Raw genomic sequence first — 21,050 nt, forward strand, 5'->3', positions numbered from 1 at the left:
GCGTGTGGACTTAACAATTTATTTATTTGTTCTTATTGTATGTCTTATTGTTCTTAATGGTGTTCTTATGTATAATTTCTAGTGCTGTCAGTTGATTAAAATATTTAATCGCGATTAATCTCATGAATTGATGTTATTAGGTTCAAGTTCATCTCAAATTGGCCATTTGTGACACGGTAAAAGACAGAACCATATTATGGACTGGGGCGGAGGAAACGTCACTGGGACAGAAGAAACCAGACACTGGATTAAAGACCCAATCGAAATACAGAAACGTGCCCACGGGACTATAAACCGGGATGAGGGGGCTTTTTTACTCTTACACACCTGGGATACTGTCCTGAGGAAGTCGTCCTGCCTCCTCCGGTAGGAAGACAGCAACAAAATTAGTTTAAATCAGATGAGTGACGCATCACAGAAACATCACATGACTCTGAGGAAGAACACAGGGGGCAGAACAAACTGTCAGGTATGAAAACAAACTCTTAGTCTGAAAAAAAAAAGAACCTAACAACATAAATTATTGGAAAACCAAATGAACCTTATTGGACTCTGTGATTTTTAATGACTAATTACAAATTAATCGCACATGTTTGTCCCTTGAATAACCATTCTAATACTCTTATCAGCATAGAAAAGTGGATAGGCATGCTTTGTGGAAATGTTTTTTTTTTTTGCAACTGTGTTTGTGACTGTGTTTGTCTTCCCCAGCGCTGCTGTACTAAGAGCCTTGACGTCAGCACACAGCACTGTTTGTTTACATGTGGCAGCAGAGCAAATACTGACAGGAGAAAATAAGTCCAGTGGCAGAAGTATCTATTAAGTAGTGAGATCGATATGAGTCATGCTGCATTACGCTCTAGAGCCCTGCACTCGACTCAAAACAATGCAGCGCAAAACACATTTTGAAAGTTCATTGTGGGTGTGGGCGGGATTGGGACTGCACAACGCAGGAGCAGGCAGGTAGGTTGATAAACTAAATATGAGTGTAAAGTAAAATATATAAATGGTTGAGGTTTGCCTGTCATACATCACTTGTGCTGGATATTTGATTTGGCATTAATAAAAACATTTTAAGCAGCCTAAATTTGCATGTGCGGTCTAATCTCACACACATTTAACAATTCCTTTCCGCTTCTCTGTGTTTGATAAAGCTTAAGAAAGCAAACATCCCCTTTTTGTGGAATTTATGGGCGGGAGTGGGACAAAATATCGCAGTTGCAAGAGGAAGCAGGACTGAAAATTACAATTCTTTGAGGGAACTGGCGGGAGCGGGACTGCGCAGTGTGAGTGAGGACGGGAGTGGGACTGAAAATCTGACTTTTAATACACTCCTCGGTTAGTTTACAGATATAACAACAGCTCCTGATGGAAGGTAAGCGCGGACTCGCCGTATGTTCTGGGGTTTTTTTTGTGTTTTCCTCGTGTGGATAACATCAGTACACCTGACAGGACTTCTCAGTTTAATACAAATTGTTTTCCTTCCTGTTTACACCCGGATCCTGTCGTTTTTCTAACATGACTAGCGTTGGCCAGAGATTATTCGCAACAAATGAATAAATGCACGTTGTTAAAATAGTTTTGCGTTACTCGTTAATAACACGATGTATTTGGACAGCACTAATCGGTTCGCTCGTATTGTTAAACCCCCTCAGCCTCGACTGACACATCCTGGACGAGGTGATTTCACCAGAGCAGCTGCAGACGGACAGCCCAATCCCCGCTGTGTTTTGGGATCTTAATGTTGTCATGACAGGTCTGCTCCCTCCCTCCTCCTCCTCCTCTTTCTCCTGTCCTCTTCCTCCCCTTCTCTCCTCCTCTCATCATTTGGTCCTCTCTTTGTTTTATTCCTCCCCGTACCTCTCCTACTCCTCTATCTCCTCCTGTCCTTCTTTCTCCTCTCTCCTCCTCCTTTTGTACTCTCCTTTCCTCCTCCTCTCCACTCCTCTCGACTTCTCGTTTCCTCCTCCTCTCCTCTTTGTTACCACCTAAACCCTCGTCCTCTTTTTTCCCCCTTCTCCTCCTCCTTTCCTACCTTTCCTATCCTTTTCTCTCTCTCTTCCTTCTTTTGTACTCTCCCTTCCTCCGCCTCTCCACTCCTCTTTCCCCTTCATCTATTCTCCTCCTTTCTCCTTCCCATTTCCTCTTTCTCTCCTCTTTCTCACCCCCTTACCTCTTGGCCTTCTTTCTTTCCTTCTCCCCTCCTTTCCTACCTTTCCTATCCCCTTTTCTCTCTTTTGTCTCTTCCTTCTTTTGTACTCTCCCTCCATTTCTCCTCCTCTCCTCCTTCTCCTCATCTTCTCTCCTTCCCATTTCCTCCTCCTCTCCTCTTTGTCACCCCCTTACCTCTCGTCCTACCTTCCCACCTTTCCTACCTCCTCCTCTCTCCTCCTTCTCTCCTCCTCTTCATCTGTTCTCCTCCCCTCCCCTCTCTCTCCTCCTATCCTTCCTTCTCTCCTCCCCTGTCCTCTTCACCTCCTCGTCTGTTCTCCTCCTTTACTCACCTCACCTCCCCTTGTTTCCTCCTCTCCTCTCTCTCTCTTCTCCTCTTCCTCCTCTCTTCATTCACCTCCAGCTCAGAGAGGAGAGAATGCTTCAATTGAATGAAACCAATCCCAGTGGCATTGAGGCTATTACGTGCGGCTCCTCTGTTTTCCACCGCGTCCTTTTGCTTCGCTCTTTTTCGTCCTTCCTGGGCCTTGGTTTTTCTTTTCGTTTTTTCTTTTCTCTCTCTTTTTTTTTTTTTTTTTCTCCTCAATCTCTCTGCGCTCCCGACATATGCCACTAGTAATGTAGCTTCTGTCACTTCAGCTGTTTGGGTCCAAGCGTCTCTGTCTGACTTTCCAGAACTACTTTTTTGTGTGAAATAAAGGAACATTTAAGCTATAGTTTTCTTTTCTCCAAATATCAAACCGGACTTATTCACAATCTCCACCAAAGGACGTGCGAGAAAGTACAATTTGTCCTTCCCCAGTTCAGACATATTGTAAAAGCAGCTACAAGGATCAAAATGAGAAAGCTGTGTGCTGTCTGAATTGAATCATAAAGCGATTTTAAGCAAAGCTGACGGGCTGTTCGCATGCTAGTTGTTGTTACAGGGTTCCCACAGTCATGAAAATCCTGGAAAAGTCATGGAATGTTGTAAATTCAGTAAAACTTTTGGAAAAGTCATGGAATTGTAGTATCTCGTTCATGCAACTACATCGTTCTGTTAAATTCTCATGAGACTTTTATGATTATTTCTGAACGTCTGCGCCTTTTGTTTGAAAGAGACGACAATAGACGCACTGACAGGATTTTGAATGTTAAAAAAAAAACTATATAGTAATACTAGGGGTGTAACGGTACATGTATTCATGCTAAACCGTTTCGGCGTGAGATGTTCGGTTCGGTGGAGCTGTGCACAAGTGAATTCATGTAATTTGTGTGTTTACATTCCACCACTGCGTGTGCAGATACACTGGTCCCTCGTTTATCGTGGGGGTTACGTTCTAAAAATAACCTGCGATAGGTGAAATCTGCGAAGTAGTCAACTTTATATTTTACAGTTATTCTATCTGTTTTAAGTCTGTAAAAGCCCTCACCACTCACTTTATACACTTTTCTCAGACAGGACAGTTACAACCCTTTTTGCATCCTTCTTAAAACTTACTACTGCTATTGTCCTTTTGTCAGTTTGCTCCTTCTTTATGTAACAAACAAAAGATTCATTTATTCCGCAATAGAGCCCAACAGCGCAGAGTCCTGCATGGGTCAGTTTTTGGAGACCTGCACCGGCGCAGTACAACACTGCACCCGCCCGTTAACCCGAGACTGTATCAAACTTTTGCACTGCCTAGGCCACGGACTGAACCAAGACTAAACTAGGACTGACTAACCTAGGACTGATTCCAGGACTGAAGAGGAGGACTAAACCAGGACTGAACTAGGACTAAAACAGGACTAAACCAGAAGTCACTGTCGGGACGGGCTCGGGGGTGACCGCAGAAAGGACCTGCTCAGAGCTCCACACCTCACGGAGGTAATCGCAGTAAATGCCCGATCGCGCTTTGCGGACAATCTCAGATTAGTCCTGACCCGCCTCCATACCTGCCCGTAATCAGGACGCAGGGGGAGGAACACAATGTTCATTGTGTATTTCTACAAAAAAAAAATCCATGGAACGATATAGTGAGAGACGAGTGTATATGGAAGACTCGGCTCTTTAATATTCAGGGAATATGATTAGGGTGGCAGTGTTTTCTGCAGTGCTTTATAGTTAGGGTGGCCACCTTGACAATAATTGCCCCCTGCCTTCACTACGTCCCTCTGAACCACGTGAATCCTTGCAAAACTACGGTCGTTGCTCCACGGTCCTCACTTTCACCTTTTGCCAGCATGGAATTTCCATTGAACTGTGGTTTTTGTGTACCGTTACACCCCAAAGTAATACCATACCATAAGGTGAGTGGAAAGAGTTAACATTTCATATTTAGCCCGAAAAGTCTGATCAATTCTACACATGTAGGTGCTGTAAAGTCATGGAAAATTCACTTTGAGCTGTGAAAAAGTCATAGAAAAGTTTTAAAATTTGTTCAGTGAAAAAGGGTTTTAGCATTACCATGATGGCAAAACTCTGCACTGACCTCCCAAAGTTGTGAAAAGTGCTTATAAACTCATTGGGGCCAATAATTAGGATGCTCAGAATGGTAAAGGTAAATAAGGAATACATATGGAACACTGCAAACTGTTTAAAATGAAACTAAATAAATACTCCTCATTTATCCAGGGGCAGTTTTTACTACAAAATCTTAACACGAACTATCGCTGTGTCTGAATGTCTCCCCTTGTCCCTGATCCCGCATTCACTACATAGACCCACACTCTTTAGCGCCCTCTACAGTGCACTCAGTCACAGAGAGATTCAGACACACAGCTCACTACAGTCGGGTCATGAGTCTTGTGTCCTGGTTTGGTACGGGTTTTGTCCTTTAGTCCTGTAGTTCTGTTTTAGATCTGTTTTGGTCCTGGTTCAGCCCTGGTTTAGTCCTTTTCTTCATGGAGATGTTATTGCTTTGTCTGGAGTAATATGACATTAAACAGATCTACTTACAAATACGTTTAATCTGGGCTTTTCTTCTCTCCAAAACTTTAAATAAAATAAAAAATAAAAATAATACAACAGTAAGATGAATGTCTTACCTTCTCTGGTGGGAAACGTAGAGTGGAGAACCATTATTGGAAGGAGAGAAAGATCTTAACAACAAACAAATTAGCAAATCTATATTGGTGAAGGTGATGCAAATGTAAGCGTAAAAGTCAAAGGGAGTAGAGACGAAGCAATGGGGATGGGAAAATTCGTGCCACAAGATTTCACGAAACAAAAATGCCACAAGAACATGAAAAAAATGATCACGTGAGATTTTTTTCTCCTGTGTGTGTTGCATCTTCTGAGAAGACGTAGTTCCAAAATGCACGGCTAAAATGACACCAAAAATATTAAAAGTAGTAAATACAAAGTCTGAAGCCAACTTTGGGAACTTAATCGGACTATTTACATCTTGGAAATTATGTCAAAATCTCGTATCGTCTCGTACTCGTGGACCCAATCTCATGTCTTCTTGTTTTGTCTTGTCGAAACTGTGACTCGTCCCACCCCAAAGAAACAATACCATCACCATGGAGACATTCATGTGGTGGAACCTTAGTAGTCAGGCTGGCGCCACCTAGAGCCTCCCCTCAATTTAATGACTCTCCATTGACTAGGTCAGGAATCAGACTGCACTAGATGGTTTACAAGAACCCTGGAAGTTGTAGACCGTGGTACAAAAGCGCTCCAGATGGATGTAGACGAAGACAGACATTCTGTGTTGGCAACCATTCCCGAGATCGAGGATTTAAAGCCGGAACAAAGAGAATGTTTGGAGAATTTTATCAAGGGGAAAGACGTTATTGCCCTTTTTCCTACGGGATTTCGCACATTATATATGTCACAACCAAATAGCAGCAATTGGTTTAATAAAAAAAGTACCTGCCTACCATCGAGCGAACGGATCCTAACGCTGCGAGGTCATACAGTTTCCATGAAGTGAAACCGGCTGATGAATCAGGCTAGGCCCTTAGTGCAGCTTTAACAATATATTTCAAAGCTAGTATTTAATTATTGTTTGATGACCTGAAAAGTGAAAATTATTGTGTGGTTCTTTTCCCACGTGTAACCAGCTGGTCACAAGGACTAGATTTTTCCTACCATAATGTGTCCGCGAATGCATCCGCCTGTACGCTGCTGTGACAATAGCTGAGGTCTAGCCAGGCTGGCACCACCTAGTGCCGCGGCTCAATTTAATTTCTCTCTAACAACTAGGTCAGAAATCAGAATACAATAGACGGTTCACAAAAATCCCTGGAAGTGCAAGTTTGGGCACCAGCCAATCAGCGAAGAGCCATACATTCTGTGTTGTCAACGATTCCCGAGATCGAGGATTTAAAGCCGGAACAAAGGGAATGTTTGGTGAATTTTATCAAGGGGAAAGCTTAATATACCAGTTAGCCCCGTTAGAGGTGCATTACATACGTCATGACCAAATAGCAGTGATTGGTTGAATGATAAAATGTACCTGCCTACCGTCGAGCGAACAAATTCTAACGCTGCAAGGTCAGACAGTTTGTACAAAGTGAAACGAAGTAAAACGATGATCAGGCTATCTGAGATCTCGGAGGGACGTGCAATATCTGGCCGGGTTCTCAGTGCAATGCAAGTTTAGAATTTAGAGTTAGCACAAGTCATTTTAGTCCAGATAGGCCCGTCACCGTCTCGAACTCAATGCTCTATACAACATAAGAAAGCCTACCTCAGACACCTTTGCACTCGCACTTTAAGTACCAATGAGCACAGCATTCATGTCATTTACGTCTTGTAAATATAGAGTTTAACTAGTTGGTTTGTCATTCATTAATGTTTGGTTTGAGATGACTAACTTTGATTTGTTGTGTTTAGATAGGGGTAGGTTGAATCCTGCATTTACAAGCATTGATATGTTAGTAGTTAGTTGCGTGTAAAAGAATGAACTACTGTTTAAATGTCCACAATATAAACCAAAGATTTGTAACTTTTTATACCACATTGCCCTTGTCGTTCTTATACCAGAAGGGATTGTGTGAGTAGTTTAATAAGGTGATCTCTACCACTTGGTTACACATGTTTCTATAGAAGTGTTGAGACCCACTGTATATATGTACATTATGGATGTTGGCATTGTGTGAGAGCTCTGTTCTCTGTGGTCAGACGTACATGCAGTACTTTTCCAAGGTCTCTGGCTGTATTGATAACGGTCGTGTACAAAAGCTGGATGTCATTTTGCCGATCTGCATATACTTTTATTCTATTCTGCGCCGGCTAAGTGGATGAACTCTTGACTCTCAACCAAAAGGTCACCAGTTTGACTCCCAGACAGGGTGGGGTCTAGCATTGCGAAGGTTACATGTTCTCCCTGTGTCCGGGTAGGTGCCTCCTGCTGGTCTCCATGGAGATGCCATTGCTTTGCCTTGAATGTTCCTCTGTTTGGCATTAGCTGAAGCCACCAGATCACGTTACGGGTCAGGTCCGTGGGTAGACGAGCTCACTCACAGTAAGAATACATGTCATGTTTTTCAAAATTTCTTTAGCAATTAAACAGAGTAAATCCAAGATATGCATTTCGAAAGATTTCCATGGAGACAAACAGGTGATGTAGTTCCCCTCCAGAAAAGTTTCATAGTGCATCTTTAGAATTTACCAGGGATGTAACGAAATCCAAATCCCTCGATAGGATATTTTCACAATATGCATGTCACGGAACAATATTTATTGCGATATTTTGTGGAGTCTGTGCTGTTTTCTTTTTCTGTCATCTTCCAAAGAACTAAGATTTAAAGTGCTTACTGACATAAATTCTTCATGCTGTCTGTGCTGAAATGAAGCAAAGGATCATGGTCTAGGTCAGGGGTGGTCAAACTTTTTGACTCGTGGGCCACAAAGGGTTCTAAAATTTGATGGAAGGACCGGACCAGGAGTAGATGGATGGAGCTTTTTAGTAATCCACCTCATACGACAAAAAAAATTACATGTTACAATATTATATTAGGAAAATCATTACAAAACATTACAACAAACTATTTGTCCCATGGTAGCCCCACTGTATTTACTATTGATTGAAATGACTTGTAATGAAACACCGAAAATCATTATTATTATTCAAGTTTGGCGGCCCAGTTTAAAAAGTAGTTTGCCCATCCCTGGTCTATGTAGTTCCCTTTTTTTTTTCTTTTTTTTTCTTGATGCTGTACTAAAAGAATTTAAGCAAAGAGAATTGTAATTCAATATACTGTGATGGCCCATGTTATTATTGTGAGACTTTTGACGATACGATATCACAATATTTTGGTTACTGTTACATATTGTTAGAGAATTTACCATGATTGCATTACAGGCCACTATCCATATCAAATGTGGAGACTACAACTTGACAATCAATGTAAATAACAGATCTGTGGAGATGCAAGAAAACTCATGGTAAGAAAACAAGATTTTCTTTGGCAATAAAAACATACTGCATGTAACTGAACAGGGTGTGCCAAAAATATGTACGTTATTTCGCAGGACAATAATTTTGGCAATTCTTGTTGAAATAACCAAATTTTTTATTTATTTTTTTATTTTACAGAATGTATAGAAACAGATTGAGATTTTATATAGAATGTTTTTTCATCTTGAAATCTGCTTGCACACAGTCACCAAGACTGTGCAGTGTAAATTTAATGCACAATTTGGAAAAATGTCACCAACTGGTAAACAAATTTGGACTTGATACCAAAACTTTAAAGAGAAAGGCTGATTACGCAGGGATAAAGGATCTGGTAGACCAACATCAACATCTTCACTGAGGTAGACTTAGTAGTTTTCAAGATGATTGCTTTTAAAATGATGTAAATTTTTTTGGGACACTGTATATCAAATTCTATAGAGCAAACATCTCCATGGAAACAAGCAGGTGGTCTACTCCCCACCAGAAAAGTTACAGATTACAGACTTTTAAAGAGCTCATATTACACTACTCTTGTTTTCTCATCACAAACAGACCTGGAGTTGTGTTTTGTTTCATACGCACATGTTTAAAACAAACCCTAAAAACACCTTGTGATGTCATGTGGTAATACAGGAAGTGCTCCACTGTGTTTTTAAACTCTGTACACCTTCACTAGAATCATTTGGATAATTTCAGATCTGGAATAACCGATATCTTCTTAACAAAAATAAAAAGTAGATGTTCATTTGAAAACTACTGCTTGATGACATCACAAGGTGGATCAGAGCTTTTTGAGCTTTGGGGTGTAAACAGAAAATAATAAAAATTTACTCCAACATGTGTGAATGAAACAAAACAGGTGGTCATGAGCTCAGGGTAAGGACTGAAAGGACAAGATTGCAGATACAAGCGGTCGAAATAATTTTCCTCCGCAGGGGGGCTGGGGAGAGGAGCTCAGTCACAGGAGCTCGGAGTAGAGCCGCTGCTCCTCCATGTCAAGAGGAGCAGCAGGGAGGTGTTCCGGGCATGTCCCACCAGAAGGAAGCCCCGAGGAAGACCCAGTACATGCTAGAGGGACTATGTCTCTTGGCTGGCCTGGGAACACCTCGGGGTTAAGTGGAAGAAAATGGATGGATGGGTGTGAATGAAAGCGGTAACAGCATTATAACATGACTTAATGCTCATGAGAGTTAATTTTGTGGAATACAGAACCTTTAAAACAAACCATGATTGCACTGATTATGATTTATGTATTAATTTTGGGCTACTAAGACATGTATATTTTTTTACAATGGAACATATAACTTTAATGAAATCACAGCATGATTATATCAGTTTTAAGGCTGTAAAACCTCTCACCACACACTTTATACACTTTTCTCAGACTTAAAATTTATTGCTGCTGTCATCCTTATGTTATTTTCCTCCTTCTTTATGTAACGAACCAATGATTCATTAATTCCGTAATGGAGCCCTACAGCGCAGAGTTCCGCACCCGCACAGTACAACACCGCACCCGCCCACACCTGCCCCCTGCCCGCACCCGCCCGTTAACCCGAGAATATATCAAACTTTTGAGCTGCATACACCATGGACTGAACCAAGACCAAACCAGGACTAACCCAGGACTAACCTAGGTCTGATTCCAGGACTGAAGAGGAGGACTAAACCAGGACCGAACTAGGACTAAAACAGGAGTTAAACAGGACTAAACCAGAACTGAAACAGAACTCACTGTCGGGACGGGCTTGGAGGTGACCGCAGGAGAAAGGACCGGCTCACCGCACCTCACGAAGGTAAGCACGGCCGTAGCCCGATCACGTTTTAAGTCCTGGTTTCAGCAGCTATTTGCGAGTACCAGACCCGGTGCAAGACTCTGCTGCAGCACATAACCTCTCCCTTCCTTCAGCTTGTCCAGAAGTCCAACTTTTTATGCGATGGTTACATCTTCCTCTACCTTTTGGGTGCGACTGCAGGAGCCTTTGTCGGTGCAGAACGTTTTGTCGACATTGTGTTTTTTGTGCAACATACAGCACTTCAGAATCACACTGCTAGAGATCCAACTTTTATGTACCGTATTTTCCGGGCTATATAACCGCATCAAAAAACAACCACGCGCCCCGCAATCCAGAGCACCAAATACACGAATCCACTCGGGTGTCCCAACACGACTTCAGTAAACTACAAAGCCGCACCACCTACAGCGCACGCAAACACACACGGAGCAGACAGCGACCGCACAGTGAAAAACACCCACAACCACACTCATCACTCGAACAAACGGAAAAAGCGAGTGCAATGTGCCTTTCTAAGCCACAACTGAACAACTGAGTCAATGCAAACACACCAACAATCCGTTGGTCCCAGACAGCACCCTCCCTACACGCCACAACTGAACAAAGCCCAGAGTCACTGTGAACGCAACAAACAAAGTCCCACTGACCCATCCAACTGTTGTGTTTCCTTTAAAGTCCGGTGCGGTTTATTTGTGAAAAAAGTTTGAAAATAGACCATTTAATGACAGTGCGTCTTTATAATCCAGAGCGACTAATAGCCTGGAAAATACAGTAAATTTGGGTGAAAGCATCCTGTATTGTACAGGAGACAAGAGTTCCTTAGCCAATGTAAAAAAAGGCATGCAAAATTGCACCAAAAAAATCTGTGAAACAGCGAGAATGTGAAAGGTGAACTGCGATATAGCGAGGGACGACTGTAGTCCAAACATTGGGCAATTTCAAATTTCCATACCCTCTAAAATGATGAGTTCTCTCTTTCATTTTGAACAAGCTTTGTAGATTACTTGGTAGTAAATTGTTGCTCTAAATGCTTGAAATAAATTTACCAGTTTATAATATTTTACAAGGTCAGGAATCTTTAGGAGCTTGGATTGAATAAAAAGATTATGGGTGTGTTCTAAAAATCCAACTTTATGGATAATTAGCAAAGTTTGTTTCTTAAGTGTACACTGATAAGTGTAAAACCACTACGCAATAATGTAATGTGGTAATTTTATGTCATCTAACCTACTTTTTTTATTCTGTGAGATCAGATCGTGACCTCACTAACCCATAAACAGAGAGGGCCTGGACAGACAGACAGAGGCAAATGAAGGAATCCAGCTCTTTATCTCTCTCTTAAGCCTCAGTTTGGCAGCAAATCAAGGGCCCGCGTTGTTGCCAGTGAACTTGACAACCTGATAACATGAAAAAGAATAGAGAACACTGCGGTTCTCTTCTTAATATTCTGGAATCCGCGCTAATTGAAGCTAAAGCACACGATTTGAGCTGTACCACTTTGAACTTTTGCCTTGGTGCGGAGCTATTTTTGTCGCCGCTCGGTTGCCCACACAACACATGGCAGCGCTGGTGTTGGGAGCTTTCATGCCGTCTCTCCGCTACTCTCACTTTGTATCTGGGCTTTGTTTCGCAGCGAAATCAATACATTTTTCTCCCCCATTTAAAAACAAGAGCGAGTCTCGTAATCCAATCAGAGCTGTCAAAGTCACAGCGAAGGCGTTTTATGGCCTCAAACTACCATTATTGAATTTGAGAAAAGCTGAAAAAAAACTCATGGAGATAATCCCAGTTATCAGAACCTGAACCGAGAGGAGTAAATGTGAAACCAGCCAGGTGCAGCTTAAAGAGACTGTACCTGTTTTTTTACATGTATCTGAGCTCAACGTGTCTTGCCCCAGTGCAGATATAAGCAGCTCTTGAGGTCAGAATACTGTATGTCTGCTGCTTACTGTCTGAATGTAATAGTATTTTGTTTTGTTTTTTTCATCAGAGACTCAGAAACTGCACTTTGGCATGCTATTTGATAAGTGGGGAATAACTCTGGACCACTGGAAACCTTTTCAGACATTTTGAAAGGGCCTGTATTACACCATTTTCTGATCTATGTTAAAATGTTGTTTCCTCACTTCACAAACAGATCAGGAGTTTTTTTGTTTCATTCACACATTTTAACACAAACCCTGCAGATTAAGGCTAAATTCTTCTCTCAAACAGAAAACAGTCAGTTCCTAATTGTGATGTCATGTGGTAATACAGGTAATACTTGTGCTCCAGTTTGTTTTTAAACTCCAGACTAGAATCATTTGGATGATTTCAGACCTGGAATTGACAATTTCTACTAAATCTCTAGTCTGATTCATTAGCCTGACCAGCATTAGGATTTGTTTGCTCAATGGTAGGCGAGTACTTTTTTTTTTTTCATTTAACCAATTGCTCCACATAGCCACAGCCAGATGCTGTGTCCGTGGACCAGGTTGTCGAGACACCAACCCCGACTGCTGCCCAGTCCTCTGTGTACCCGACCCCTACGAACCCCTCTGAGGGTGGTGAGCCCACAGGAGGGTGGACCCACGTTGTCCATTTGGGCTGAGCCTGACCGGGCCCCATGGCTGAAAGCCCAGCCACCAGGCGCTCGCATTCGAGCTCCAACCCCAGGCCTGGCTCCAGGGTGGGGCCACGTAACGGTTCTCGATATTTCACTGTTCATATGGGTTCTGTGAACTGCTCTTTCTCTGACCCGTTACCTAGGACCTGTTTGCCATGGAAGACCCTACCAGGGGCATGATGGCATAGCTCCTAGGATCATTCGGGTAGGCAAACTCCCCCACCATGGTAAGGTAGCAGTTTGGGGTTGAGCCAGCTGAGGTGGCTTGAGTGTGACCATATTTCATTACAGCTGGTAAATGTGCAGAGGTGCTCAATATCACTGCAAAAGCAGTAAGAGAATGTAACTGTAAATGATATGAACTTGAAAAAAAAAAAAAAAATACTTGATTCATTTTGAAGTCATTTTCTGGAAAGTGCCAGTAGAAGTGTAATTACATAAGAGGTTCTCAAACTGTGGGTCAGGGTCCAAAAAAGGGGCACAAAGTGTTTAAGTGCAGCACAGTTTGCTTGACCTATTTTAAGCTTAAATGAAAATTAACCAGATCAAATGGAGGTAGATTTATAAAACACTGGTACACATGTGCCAAAATAACTGTAAAATACAAATAAATGTTGAAAATGACAAAGATGGTCTTATTTTGGTCCCGATGGGCAGTGGTCTCGGTTTTGTCTTGGTCTCCACCTTCAAAAGTCTTGGTCTTGTCTCGGTCTCAACCATCAGAGGTCTTGGTCTTGTCCTGGTCTTGGGACCCTGTGGTCTCGGACTGACCTTGATCTTGATTTGTGCGCTCTTGACTACAACACTAATCTCTACTAAACAAAAGATAAGAAGCAGCTGTTAACTTACCACTACCACTACATGACATCACAAGGTAGAACAGAGCATTTTGAGTTTTAGAGATGCAGACAAACTAATAATAAAGAATTACCCAGACAGTGTGAATGAAACAAACTCAACTCCATGTTTATTTTTTGACGAGATAACCAATTCTAAGGTGACTTAAAGCTCACAAGTGTCAGTTTTGTGTAATATAAAACCTGCAGAACAGTAATGAAATCAGGTTACAGCATTTTTAATGGGAAGCGTTTAGAATAATTTGTTTTTAACACAAGCTGCCTCGATGTTTGCCAAATTTGATAGAATATATATAGCGAGAGCTGTTTTATTGCTGGTAAACAACAGACTGCCTTACTTCACATTTGGGAGGTTTGGGTCAGAAAAGCTGTGGTGTTATTTAAAAGCATGTACAGTTTTACCAGATGCATGAGGTAAATAGTTTAGATAATGAATAAACTTTGGCACTTGGAGCCAAAGTAGAGACGTCAGTGCTGTTATGAAATGAGAATATGGTAAATGTGGAAGGAAAATGTCTTCTTTTGGACTGGACACTGGTGGTGTTGAGGAAGAGGAGAGGCTGAGGAGGCTGATGGGATTGTTCTACTGCTGTGACTCTTGTTGATTTATTGATTTGAGTTAAGACATTTGATTTTGTTTGTAAATCATGGGTGACCAATGAGCTCCTGTGTCACTGAACAAAAACAAAACTGATTGGACGCTCAAGTGTGGTTCCAGCTCCAAGACGAGACGGAGGGCGAGGGGACCAGACCAATATAAAAAGTACAGATGTCATTCAGGACTTTCTGTGTTAGGATTTTGATGAACGTTTATGAGGTTTTAACACTGTTATTATGATTTTCCCTCATCATTATTTAACTAGATTTATACTGCAACTGGATACTCTCCAAATTTCAATTTTCCTCTATGCTGCAAAAAATAAAATCTGGCCAATTTAAGATGGCTTGAAATGAGAAAGTTTTATTTGAGTAAATTTCACTTGACGAGTCAAACTATCTACCAATGGAAATAGTTGTACTTAAAATATGAAAATACATCTTGCTACACTTAAAATAAAGAAAACAACAACTTTTTGCTTATATAAGAAACAAAATCTAATGTTGTAGATGACCGTATCAAAGCTTGTACTAACTTGGTGCACTTCAAAAAACAACAAGTAAACCACAACTAACTGAACAAATGCTTTTCTTTAACATGACCTTTTATTTTGATACGATCATAAACTATACATTTTGTACCTTCTTTATCATTATTATTAGTTTGTACAACCATAAACGAAAATAAAGCTGGCAAATAATATATATTTCTGTTAGAAAAAAAAACAAAACAAAAAAAACTGTAGAAGTCTTATATATAAGCATTATGTTTTGAAAATATAGAGCTCTGGAATGAATGAATTATGCATTAGTTTTGTTTGAATTTATATTTTGTCTCTTATATATACAGTAAGTTGGAAGTGAAATTGTAAATGCAAACTTGCTCTTCATACACTGCTTTTCTTTCTTGGAATTCTGTCATTGTTTAATAGGGTTTGGCATTAGAAGTACTTTTTATTTCAGTCTAAACCCGTTTGGTCATGATCCATGATCTATGTTTTGTTTTGTTTTGTTTTGCAGTGCTGCAAAATGACCAAATAAAACTACTACTATCTATCTACTTGTCAAGTTGAATTGACTCAAATAAAGTCAAATGTTCTTAATTTAAATCATTTTAACAAACCTAGATATTGCTTTTTGCAGTTCGTCACATCTCTGCCCACTGCCTCGCACTTACATCCCTGAAAGTGTCAAATATTTCACACTGATTTGGAGTTACTTTTAACTCCTGTTGTGTTTAAACAACTCATCCTAGTGTCAATAACATTAAGTTAAGCATCACTAAATTAACACTGGTACAACTCTGAGTAGTGTTGTGGGATTCTACACTAGAGTTAAGGTGACTACTTTAACACTGCCACATTACACTGAACTGGTGGATCAGTTATGACATTTTTTTCTGCATAATGGATCTTTGTGCAAGCCTCAAACCTTGGGAACTGAAGACTTTTGCAATTTGCTCCATATTACCATAAATTCTAGACTATAAGCCGCTACTTTTTTCCTCACACTTTGAACCCTGCAGCTCATAAAACGATGCGGTGAATATATGGACGGATTCTTTGTTTGGCAAATTGTTCATTCATACATATGTTCTATGGTTTGGCAACACAGTGGATACGTGCAGCCTGAGTGCAGAAAACACTGCTGTCTGTGCGGATAACAGTTTATCGCTGTGTGACAAAATAAGTTCTGATGCTAAATTAACATTAGTGGGCAGGATACGTCTTACCTGTATGTGTAAATGAGGAGATGAAACGTCGCAAACTTCAGTAGTCCGCACATCCACTCAAACCTGATTGATAGAACTAACCCGGCCTCCGAGAGTCTGAAATCTGCTGAAATCCTCCAAGACACTGACATGATACAGAGAGGACAGAGACTCTTTCTGCAGGAGACATGCGCAAGGAAGATGCTCGTTATTTTGCGCTTCATACACACACCCTCCTCATGAAAAACACAAAGAAATGCAGATGACGCAGCTTTTAGGTTAAAGGCGATTGATGTGTCTGTGGAAGAAGGAAACAGCCGCTCCACGTGAGCTCGGCATCAGTGAGTCGATGGTGAGATTTTGGCGACAGCAGCGTGACGAACTGACAACAAAAGCTTTCAGAGGAGATAAAAGCAGAGGGCCCGACCCCAAAAACATTCTTGAAGACATGGACACCTGCGGCTTATATGGTACAATATAAAAATGTTGTTAAAATTTTGTTGATGTGGTTTATATTCAGGTGCGCTCAGTATTTTATGGTTTTATGGTAAGTGGTAAACGCTAGAAACTTAAAGCTAGTTCAGACTTGGAAAAAAATGGCCAGGTTTAGAACAATAATTTGCTAAATATTAAGTCTTGAGGGCTACAGACAAATCATTAAACAATAAAAATAGAGACACAAAACCCTGACAGGTTATTAAAGTTTGTTCTGAAATAAGGAACATCAGTGCAGCCCATGATCTGTGTGATTTGTGGCGCGGCGCAGGGCACAAACATGCCCAGGTAGCAGATCAGAACCAGACGCAGTTTTGATGCGTGCTGCTCCGGCGTCTTTCATAGCGCTTGTCCGTATATCACCATGGAAAAATGAGATGGGAGTCCACCACGGCTCTGGCTAATCAGGTCCCCCCTGCCTCTCCTCCGACCCCCGCGCGCTGCATCCCTCCATCCTTCCATCCCTCCATCCATCCGTCCAGCCAATGCCGCTCCTTATCTCCCCTCAATTAACATCATATGAGAACCCACCGCATTATCGGAACTGGGCAGCGCCAAAGAAGGGGGTCCTCCGAGGAGACGCAGCCCCGGAGAGGGAGGGAGGGAGGGAGGGGGGGGGAGGCTGGACGCGAGGCTCCAATCCGCCGGCCTAATTAAAGGAGAGACGGACGAGACGGGCGAGAGAGGAGAGGAGAGAAACAAACAGAAAACAAGAGGGTACAGTAGGAGAGGTGTTAGCCGCAGACAAAAATAGAACACACGGAGAATTCAAATTTGGATGCTCAGAGCGAGTGGTGACAGGATGTTTTGTTTTCAGCCGAGAAAATTAAATCTCCTAAATAACTGCAGCCTTTGCAATTTGCTCATTTAAATCCTGGATTAGTTTTGATCTTCGATGCTGTTTTTATCAAATTTCATTGAAAAGATACCAACCCAAATAAGCACGAATAGTGGGCTAATCCTTCAGATGTCTTAAATAAGGTTCTCGAGAGCAGCCCTGACTTGGTTTCAGACAAAGGATTCCTTCTTGATTTGAAGGAAGTGATAAAGCAGTGTAGTGGTATGTTGAGTATGTACAGTCTAGTGGAGGAAAGTCTTTGTACTGACATAATTATCTTACATTTTTAAAGTGATTACTGCTAAACCAACTCAAGAATCAGCAGAAAAGCAGAGCAGGCAACACAAGTGAGAGCTTTGTGCACAAAATATATATATATATATATATATATATATATATATATATATATATTATATAATATATTTATTAATTATTATTGTTATTGTATAGTGCAATGTTTTAATTAGATTATGAATTCTTTCAAAGGGAGCACACACTCCCACTCTCTGTTTGAATCATTTAAAACACCTTTGTCTTGTTTTCTCTCTGTGATTACTTTGTTAAAATGAGTTGTCACATTGGTTTCAGTCATATGAAAAGAGGATGTCAGTTGATTCTTTGAAACGCACAGATCCAAAAGATTTGGGCACCAAAAAGGAGCTGAAAGTCCCATCACTAGTTTTTTTTTTTTTTTTTTTTTTTTTTCTAAGGGCCTGTTTACATGAGAACGCTTACAGGTAAAAATATAAATAAATTATTAGAAGCACCTTTTGTTTAGACCAGACATGTCAAAGTCAGGTCCGGGGGCCAAATTTGGTCAACGATATAATTATATTTGGCTGGCGAGATCATATCAAATATGTATTAGAGCTGCCTGCCAGCTAGAGATAGAATATAATAGAGACAATATTTATTTAAAATGTTATTATTTTATATTCTGCTTGTTCTGGATTCAGTGTTTAAGCAAAATTATTGTTAAACATTTATTTTAATAAGAAAAGGTTTAACATTACATATCTTGAAAGAAGAGAAAACATGCAGATGTTGTTGAAATGTTTCAATAAATACTTAGTTTAGCCCACGACTTAGTCCCAGTGTGGAATTTTGGCCCTGTGTGAATTTGAGTTTGACGCTCCTGGTTTAGATGGTGACAGTGTTTTTGGGGCTTAAAAACACAAAAATCGGAAACCACCCTCAGAGTGGAAAAGCTGAATACGCTCCGTCGTAGCGTTTCCATCTACACTGCCCAAGACGCAAACTCTGTTCAGATCTGCTCAGGTTGTGTACTCTTTTACATCACATGCATCACCACTTAGCGTCACCACTAAGCCGTCTGACATGCATACCCAATCCAATTCCACACACTTTTGCGTCACCTTATGCATGCAGATTTCCTCCTGAAAACGTTTGTATAAGCGCAGAATAAAAAGTGAAGACGCGATGCCACCATTGCGTCTTCCGTTCAGACCATCATCATATAAACGTAAAGCCTAATACAAGTTCTACAACTTGTAACTTGAAGGATGCCCCAGGTCTTTTTTGGTGACATCGCTAAAACAACACCACCTACTTCTACATCTGGTGGGAGTAAGGCGACCAGATTTTCAAAATCAATAACTGGAACACCCGAACACCCCCAGTTTGAGGCGGTTGGTTATCATAAAATTGTGAAACGAGTGTGAAATTAAGGACTAACTAACCATGACTGACCTGTGAGTTAATATAGTCACATTTTCTTTATTTTTTGGTAATTTTTTAAGCAGCTTTTTAGTATTTTACCTAAACAAGTGACAGTTTATGCCTCTCTTTACTGTTCCCAGGGATCAGATTGGTCAAAAATAGGGACGCCTGGGACTTTTCTTGTAAAAAATGGTTTTGCATAAATCTGCTGGGACAGGGGTCACAGGGCTCAAAACTGGGACTGTCCTGGGTAGATAGTTCCTTCTGCTCACCCTGGGCTAGAATCACAGTCACCCATACGAGCCCTGAAGAAGCTAAACATTGGCTTCATAAGATAAGTAAATCCAGTTGGTTTAGTTTTACTCATTGATAATAATTTCTGCTAGCCTGATTCATCAGTCGGTTTCACTTTGTGGAAACCGTCTGACCTCGCAGCATTAGAATTCTTTCGCTTGACGGTAGGCGGGTACTTTTTTTAAAATTTAACCAATCGCTGCTATTTGGTCGTGACATTTGTAACGGGGTTAACTGGTATATTAAGCTTTTCCCAAATCCTGAAGGAAGAAGGACTAAAACGTCTTTCCCCTTGATAAAATTCATCAAACATTCTCTTTAAATCCTCGATCTTGGGAATCGTTGCCAACACAGAATGTCTGGCTCTTTCCTTCTTACTACTTCTGGGGTTTTTGTGAACCGTCTAATGTATTTCAATTCCTGACCTTGTCACTGGAGAGAAATGAAATTGAGTGAAGGCACTAGTTTAGTGTGACCATATTTGCATTTGTCAAAACCAGGACACTGTACGGGGGATGGGAGGTGAGGCCTCATCGACATTGAGCTACTCTCACCTGGCAAAGCTTTTTAATGTTTTTCGGTGTCCTGGTGAACTCTGGATACCGAAAACATATGTGCTGCTTTACACACTGTACACATGGACTCACACTTGTCTCGACCAGGACGGATTTCTTGTACAAGTCGTCGTTAAATGTGCATTTGCGCTTCGGCATGTTGCAGGCTGATCGACTGTTTGTGTCTGCTCGCTCCTTCTGAGTTACAGCGAGCTATGAGAGGCCCAATGGAAGGAAATGAAAACCCAGACATTTGCATCTCTTTATAAAAAATAAAAACCCAGACAGACAGGACAGGACGTGGAAAATGAACATATCCACTGGCAGAGTTCAAAAAATTGATTCATGCTTTCGTGACATCACGTCTGGACTATTGTAATTCTTTGAATGTGGGGTTAGACCAGGGCTCCCTGCAGCACTTACAACACGTCCAGAACGCTGCAACTCATCTGCTGACAAATACTAAAACACGTGAACACATCACACCTGTTCTGTGTGACCTGCACTGGCTCCCTGTCTTATATCGGGTGCAATTTAAAATGTTATTGATTTCAAATGTTTGCACTCTATAGGTCCAGTCTATTTGAGGGAGTTACTGCAGCCCTATACTCCACCCAGAGCCCTGAGATCAGCCGACCAGCTCCTGTTGGTCGTGCCCAAAACTCGGCTCAAGACAAGACGTGACAGAGCGTTTTCTGTGGCAGCGCCCAGACTATGGAACAGTCTTCCTCTTGCTGTCAGATCCTCTCAGTCTGTAACGCAGTTTAAGGCAAGACTGAAAACTCACCTCTTCTCCCTGGCATTTAGTACGAGCTCGTCAGGTTATCTTGGTGTTTTTATTGTAGTTTTCACATGTTTTCTGTATATCTGTATATGTAACTGTTTCTTCTATGTTGTTGACTTGTATGTGAAGTACTTTGGTCAACTGAAGTTGTTTTAAATGTGCTATAGAAATAAACTTGAATTGAATACAACTGAATATCCGGGGAAAAACGGACGTTTGGTCACCCTACACAAATTGGCCCAACCTAAAGTTCTGCAACATAAAATACAACTGCACAAAAGCCCAAATAATGCCTG

Source organism: Boleophthalmus pectinirostris, unplaced genomic scaffold (assembly GCF_026225935.1).
Source record: "Boleophthalmus pectinirostris isolate CB_2022bp ecotype Guang Dong unplaced genomic scaffold, ASM2622593v1 HiC_scaffold_17, whole genome shotgun sequence".
In the NCBI taxonomy this organism is placed as follows: Eukaryota; Metazoa; Chordata; class Actinopteri; order Gobiiformes; family Gobiidae; genus Boleophthalmus; species Boleophthalmus pectinirostris.